Source organism: Anolis carolinensis, chromosome 5 (genome assembly GCF_035594765.1).
Source record: "Anolis carolinensis isolate JA03-04 chromosome 5, rAnoCar3.1.pri, whole genome shotgun sequence".
Classification (NCBI taxonomy): Eukaryota; Metazoa; Chordata; class Lepidosauria; order Squamata; family Dactyloidae; genus Anolis; species Anolis carolinensis.
In genome coordinates this window covers 56994855-57002549 of record NC_085845.1, presented here as the reverse complement: position 1 = coordinate 57002549, position 7695 = coordinate 56994855, and positions in this window count along the sequence as shown.

Sequence of the window (7695 nt, the reverse complement as noted above, 5' to 3'; positions counted from 1 at the left end):
AGATAATCTGGATATTATATGGCAGTGTAGAAGGGGCCTAAGAGTACCATATCTGGGGTCTGGACCTACAGTTTAAGAAGCAATAGTCTAGAGTAGACATTTTAAATTCATTGTGAAGCTGAAAAATTGAGTTTTCAAGGACCCATGGATACCAAGGGATGCCTGATGAGTTCCACTAACCACGAATGTTCCATATCAGAAATCAGGATCTCACTAGTGTGAAGGCAAACAACAGAAGTTTGATTCAATCTTCAGAAGGGACACTTACACAGTAATGGGTACTCAAAATGTACAAGTGTAAAATACATGGAAAAGGCAGCCTTTTATACATAAGAGTTTCCATGCATTAACATTGCTATGGTTTGAAATTCCCACCCATTCCTCTGATTGGCCAGCTCCAGAGAGCCAGGGGCATTTCCCAGGCCACTGAGTAGTCAGGGCTCAGCCAGTGCGTGTTCTGATTGGTAGAGGAAGTGATGACGTACTTGGGTATCCCCTCCCAGCTGGGCAGGGAAGTCCCTGGGCCTCCAGTGGAGCAGTAGAGGCAGTTCCTGGGGTAGGGAGGTCTCAAGGGGGTTGCACCCACCCCTGGGTGTGTGACAATGGGTGTCTGGAAAGCTGAATGATTGGATTATGTAGATACCAAGTCCATGATGCAGGGACAATGGGTCCTGCATCTCCAGATATTTTCCCATGCCGGGAAGACATGATGTGGTCCAAAAAGTGTCTATTGGAGATGATTGTGTCATCAGAGTCCTTTCCTGGGTCTTTCTTGGATCCCCAGAAGGGAAGTTCCAGGTGACAAGCGAATGGTCTACTGCTGATTGTCAGGAAGAACTTTTGTCCCACTGATGATTGTTCTGGCCATGCCTTCTTCCCAGGACAGGGGAAGAATTCCTGGAGTGACTGAAATTACTCAAAAGGTTAATAGAGTTTATTCTGGTTTGCCTTCTATTTCATATATTTCATAGTAATAAAATAAAGTAAAAGTAAGGCCAAAGTGGTGTTTCAGTATAAATTCATAGTGGAGTGGGTCTTATCTTGGCTGCATGCAGGATAGGAAAGGTTATTTTCCCTTATTTGTTTTAATTGTCTCCCATGTGCTCATTCACCTATTCGCAGGAGGGAAAGAAGAAAAAGAAAATGATACTTTGTATAGGATCAGAAGGGAAGGCATTTAGGAAATCCCTGAAAAATGGAGATACTGTACATACTCGAGTATAAGCCGGCCCTAATATAAGCCGAGGAACCTAATTTTACCACAAAAAACTGGGGAAACTTTTTGACTCGAGTATAAGCTGAGGGTGGAAAATGCAGCAGCTAGTGGTAAATTTTAAAATGAAAATAGAACCCAGTGAAATTATATTGAGGCACCAGTAGGTTAAAGGTTTTTGAATATTTACAGTATTTCAAAGAAAAACAGTAAACTAGCTCTGTAAGTGGAAAAGTAGGGCCAACAAAAACAATATTGTACTAACAATAACTTAATAACAACAACAACAACAACAACAACAACAACAACAACAACAACAATAAAACTTCATTTGTACCCTGCCCTATCTCCCCATGGGGACTCAGGCCAGTTTCCAACATAGTAACAGGCAAACATTCAGTGCCTACATAAACAATGCAGAGCTAGATAGAGATCTATAATTATATATACTAATTTCACATATGCATTTCCCCCTGAAATATTTGCAAATCCTCTCTCTATATATTTGCATTTTCCTCCTGCAATATTTGAAAGCCTTATATATTTATGTTTATATCTATCTAGAAATCTGTGTGTGTGTGTGTGTGTGTGTGTGTGTGCATTTCCTCTGCGATATTTGCAAGATCCATATATCTATATTCATATATATCTATCTAGACATCTCTCTGTATATAGATAATTATATCTTGTCACGCCCTGGGCAACGGAGCACTAAGAACCGAACACAGAGGCCAATATCTATCTAATATCTTTATTAAGAAAATATATAAAATAATAAAAAACAAGTAGATAATATAGTCCAGAAGCAGACCTATCAGATAAGGTCAAATACAATCCAGAAATGTTTCGTCCAATAAATGATATTAGAGTCCAAATTAGAATCCAACAAACCGAAACACACACTATGGCCAAGCAATAGTGTGGGGAAATGTCCAGGGTCTTTCAAGGTCCAAGGTAAATCCACAACAAGGTTGGAAACAAAACTTGATTCTAGGAACAAGGTCCGTGACTAGGAACAAGGCAAGGCAATTCTTGAATACTTGGATAGGCAAAGCAAGGAAACTGGAATTGCGGACTTTGCGAAGTCTACACTAGGCTAGAAACAGTAAATCACTCCTGAAGCTGCTCTGTTGACTCCGCACAGAACCTACCATGCCAGGCACATTTAACTAGGTCTCGTTTTCCTACAAAGCAGGTGTCCAGCGTTCTCTTTCCCTAGGGAACAGGAAACAAAACACAGCTCTCTCCAGATGTGAGACTCCCTAGATTTTCCCAGGGGAACATGGCTAATCAGTGTCTTGTTTAGCTGCAAGTCTCAAACTCCTCCGAACCTGCTCCTTCTCTCCCCTGCCCGCAGCATAGGACTGTCTCCTAACAAAAGGGGGTGAGAACTGCTCAAGGTCTGTTTTAATGGGTTCTTGGGCAAAAACATCAACATCAGGCATCTGGAAAAATTCCGACTCTTGCTGAGCCGGCGAAAACCCCATGTTTTCATCTTCATCAGCCACGGTGGCACTGGGAGCAGGACTACAAGGCCCATGGGGCATTACATATCTGCATAGGATTTGCAAAGACCTACAAACATGTGAGATGAAAATTCATATACAAAATAATGTATACACATAGATATAGATATACAGGTACATGGAAATCTCTAGATATCTATATTTATCTAGGATTTGCAAAGGCTTTCAAACATATGAGGGGGAAATAATTCATACATAAAATTAATGTCTATAGATAGATAGATAGATAGATAGATAGATAGATAGATAGAGATATTTAGGCACATAGGGATTGCAAAGGCTTGCAGGGGAAAATGCTTATATATCTGTAGCAGAGATTAACAAATATTTCAGGGGAAAATGCTTTTATACGATTAATGGGCATATATATATTATTATTCCTGACTTGCAAGTGCTTATTTCCCTTTCCAAAACATTTCCTTGGTTAAGAGCAAGGGAGGCTTTGAAAAAGTAAAGACTGATAAGAGAGGGTAAGATGAGAGATAAATATATCATATATTTCAAGCAACGGCCTCCAGGTTCCGTTGCTGGCTTGACCTTGACCCGATTATAAGCCGGAGGAGGCTTTTCACCTCATAAAAAGGGCTGAAAAACTCATCTTATCTTTGAATATATATGGTACATTGTACATTGTAGCCTGGTATGGACTATGTCTAAACTTTGTTGCAATGGAAGCTGTAGATTCATGCATCGATCTCCTTTGGATCTCCAGGCGATTGCTGGCAGTGTAGACTCATATAATCCAGGTCAAAACAGATGATGTGGATTATCTGCTTTGATAATCTGGATTATATGGCAGTGTAAAAGGGATGGTCTAGGGGTGATCGAGGGAGACCATACCAGAGGGACAAATGCCATTGTAATTCATCCCAGCCCCATGTCCTTGAAGAACTATAACTTCACCTTGTTGATGGGCTATGTCTTCCTTCATATTAGGGGTGGGGGTGGTTGTGTTTGATGACAATTGGATTACCCTATATATTGAGTCACCAGCTGGGACAAATCACCAGATCCCAGTTATGGTGCTACATTCCCAGCATATTCATACTACTCACTATACATTAGGTCAAACTGGGAGGAAAGTGTCCAACCTAGGCCCCTTCCACACAGTTGAATAAGCTCCCATATTATGTGCTTTGAACTGGAATATATCGCAGTGTGACTCAAATAACCCAGTTCAAAGCACATATTGTGGGATTTTCTGCCTTGATATTCTGTGATATAGGGCTGTGTGAAAGGGCCCCCAGACATATGTATGGTTTGGTTATTTGCCTGCTACTTGTATCTGATATTGGAAGCAAATTTAGCATGTGTGCTTCTTTCTTGAAAATATATGCATTCTTTGCATTAATTTGATATCATCCTTGACATCCCTTCCTACACAACAGCTGGGCATGCTGTGAAGACTAGTGGAGACTCCTTAATATTTTTCCATTTTATGATGATTAACCAAGTGCTCCTAAGTAGCACCCTCCTTTTGTGATCCCAGATGCTGAAGAGAAGAGGAGACGCTAAACTCCCCAGAGAGAGCCTATGATGTTCAAAACATCTATTCTTCCCAATTTGCAACTTGCATACTCCTCTCATCTTACAGATGCATAATGGACAGGAAGAAAGTGATTCACTTCTTTCAGTTGCAGAAGAAAAGTCTATTTTGTCATTGTTATTTGAAGAATCTGGTTTTAATTTCAGACAGCACCCAGTTAAGAATATGGCTATGCTAAATGAATGTATGCATGTAACCATAATTTAATACATATTGCAAAACAGAGTAATCCTAATGCACATTTCAGACAAGTAAATAAGTTTTTAAATCCAGTTACATATGTTTCGTTATTTTGTTGCCTTCAAGTGATTTTCAACTTATAGCCGGCCTAAGGTGGAGCTATCACAGTGTTTTCTTGGCAAGATTGTTCAGGGTGGGTTTGCTTTTGCCTTCTTCTGAGGCTGGGAGAATGTGACTTGCTCAAAGACACTCAATGGATTTCAGTGGTTGAGTGTGGATTCAAACCCTGATTCTCAGAGTTAAAGTCTAATGCTCAAACCACTGGACCAGTGGTTCTCAACCTGGGGTCCCCAGATGTTTTTTTTTTTTGGTGTACAACTCCCAGAAATCCCAGCCAGTTTACCAGATGTTAGGATTTCTGGGAGTTGAAGGCCAAAAACATCTGGGGACCCCAGATTGAAAACCACTGCACTAGACTATGCTGGCTTTCATTTTATTGTAGTCTCTATATTTTTCAATTCTCTTTTGTGCAGGGAATACTGTTTGTTCCTCAGATATTTATGTTCAACTGGTACTTTTTTCAAGGATTTATACAGTTTAATATTGTATGAGTTAGGCTAGGTTACAGATCAGTTGAATGTAAACACAAACAAACAAACAAAAACTAAACTTCAAAGACTCAATACTGTAGTCTTTGGACCAGTGCTTGTCCATTATGGCTGTTTGTCCACAGATGTTTCCATGAACATAGCAATGGTCCTTGGCACATTATTAAAAATGCTTGTCTCCCTCATCTGTCTGAGAGCTATTGCTCTAAGGCACATATATACAAAAATGGAAATAGAGATGCCCTTTAAATGAGTTGCACTGCAACTCCTGCTGTCTTCAGTCAACATTATAATTATTTCTATTGGCTGAGATTGTGACATTTGTAGTCCAATGCATCTCAACTTTACTGAGTCATAGAAACCCATTGGGAGACCTTGGGAGAGGCACAGCCGCTCAGAGACAGAGGATGGCAATGGTAAACACATTTTTTTGCCAAATATTGCCAAGGGAACCCCATGATATGTTCACCTCAGGGTTGCCATGAATCAGAAAAGGCTTGAAGGTACAACAACAACAAATTTGAGATAGATTATCAGAACGTCAGAGAATGCTTCTGGAACATGGCCATACAGCCTGGAAAACTCAGAACAATTAATCAGATGCTGTTTGGAAGACCTTTCTAGATTGCAGGAACTTAGAGATGCTTCATATCAACTTGCTGAATTTGAGGGCAAGGCTAGCAGGAATGGTCATGATCTGTTCTCTGAGAGTATTGATTTTTACCAAATGTATTTATTCATAAGTTATTTGCATAATGCTTAATATTGTAGAAACCCAAAGCACCTAATACGAGAAGCATGTATGAGAAAAAAAATACAGATGACAGAAATATTGTTGGGGTTTGTAAAGACACCATTATGGATGAGTTAACTGGAAAAGTACGTGTAAGAAGCTGATTGGCTGAGCCTGCGAACAGCTAGAAATCTGATTGGTCAATTTCTCTGCCATACCGTGTTTCCCCGAAAATAAGACAGTGTCTTATATTAATTTTTGCTCCCAAAGATGCTCTAGGTCTTATTTTCAGGAGATGTCTTATTTTTCCATGTAGAAGAATTCACATTTATTGTTGAACAAAAAAATGAACATTTATTATATACTGTACAGTAGTTGTCATCATAAACCAGCATAACCAGACAAACTGTGAATCCTATCAATAATTTCTTGTTACTACCAATATTTCCATGTACAACACTTTATGGTACGTACATTTACCAATCCTACATGCTCTCGTGTTCTGTTCGGCGGGCATGCTTCCAAACAAAAACTTTGCTAGGTCTTACTTTCGGGGGAGGCCTTATATTTAGCAATTCAGCAAAACCTCTACTAGGTTTTATTTTCTGGGGATGTCTTATTTTAGGGGAAACAGGGAACTACTGGGGAATTTGTTTGAACTGGGTTTTTTCAGAGTGTGTGTCTGTATGTTGACTGAAACAGCCAGGAGAGAAGATAGCTGCCGGCTCTCAGTGGCCCTGTTATTTCTAAGGCACAGAGGCAATTTTATGGACTTTAAAAGGAATATTTATTCCTACTGTTCTCTATAAGCAATCAGAGAGGCTATTGTAAATATTAATGCTCTGTTTGATCATTTTGAAGTCAGCAAAGTTTCTGTTAATTGTTCTACAAAGCTGAGTGGCACATCATTACCCTGAAGGGTGACTTTGGTTCACAGGTGGACGTAAGACCTTCTATTTAACATCATCTACAATCTTTAACAAATATCAGAGATGGTTTTGCTGGGAGAACTAAATAGCTAAGAACTAAGCACATCATAGAAAAAGAGGGAATGTGCTGACCTCCCTGTGTTGTTGGACTACAACCCCCATCATCATGCACAATTGGATCTGCTGGCCAAGATTGATGGAAGTTGCAGTCCTTAGCTATCTTGAATGCCAATAACTTTACATAAGCATCAAACAATAAAAGCTATCTTGTTAGCTGTCAGAAGCCGAAAGCAGAAAGTCATGTTATATCATTTAAGAGATATCTTCCTTCTCTAAGAGTAACTCATGTTTATCTCTGAAGCTTAGGTAGAGAATAAAAGGAAATGTGCTGTCTCCCCTTCCCACCAAGCTGATTTATAATGTTCCCAGCCAGAAAGACAATATATATGATGGATGAGCTCTTTAATTAGACTGTCATAAAAGCTGTAATTACAGCTACTAAGTGTACTTTTATGTCTGCATACATAAGCAATTTCAAAATTGTCACTCGAACTCTGCAAGGAAATGACTTGGTTTCCAAAACGTGAGTTCGATTTGCTGGTTTAAAACAAAACTAAACCAATAATTGACGGAGAAATCATATATTTCATAAAGGATTCTCTTTTTATGTAAGGCAGAGGAGTAGTCACTTCATGGCAGTGTTTATTTTTCTGATCTATCACTTCTTAAAAGTGATGGATATATTGAAACCATTCCTTTGAGAAATATAATTATCCATGCTATTTCTTTTCTAGTGTATCCATCTGAATAACAATGAGGATCTAAGAGCAATTGGCTCCTACCACCTGCAAGCAATGCAAACAATTTTGAAGTGTTTGCTGCCTCTTCTCATGAACTGTTAGTAAACTGCACATCCTTATTATAGGGAATTAAGTCAATTTATTCTTCCTTGGACCCATG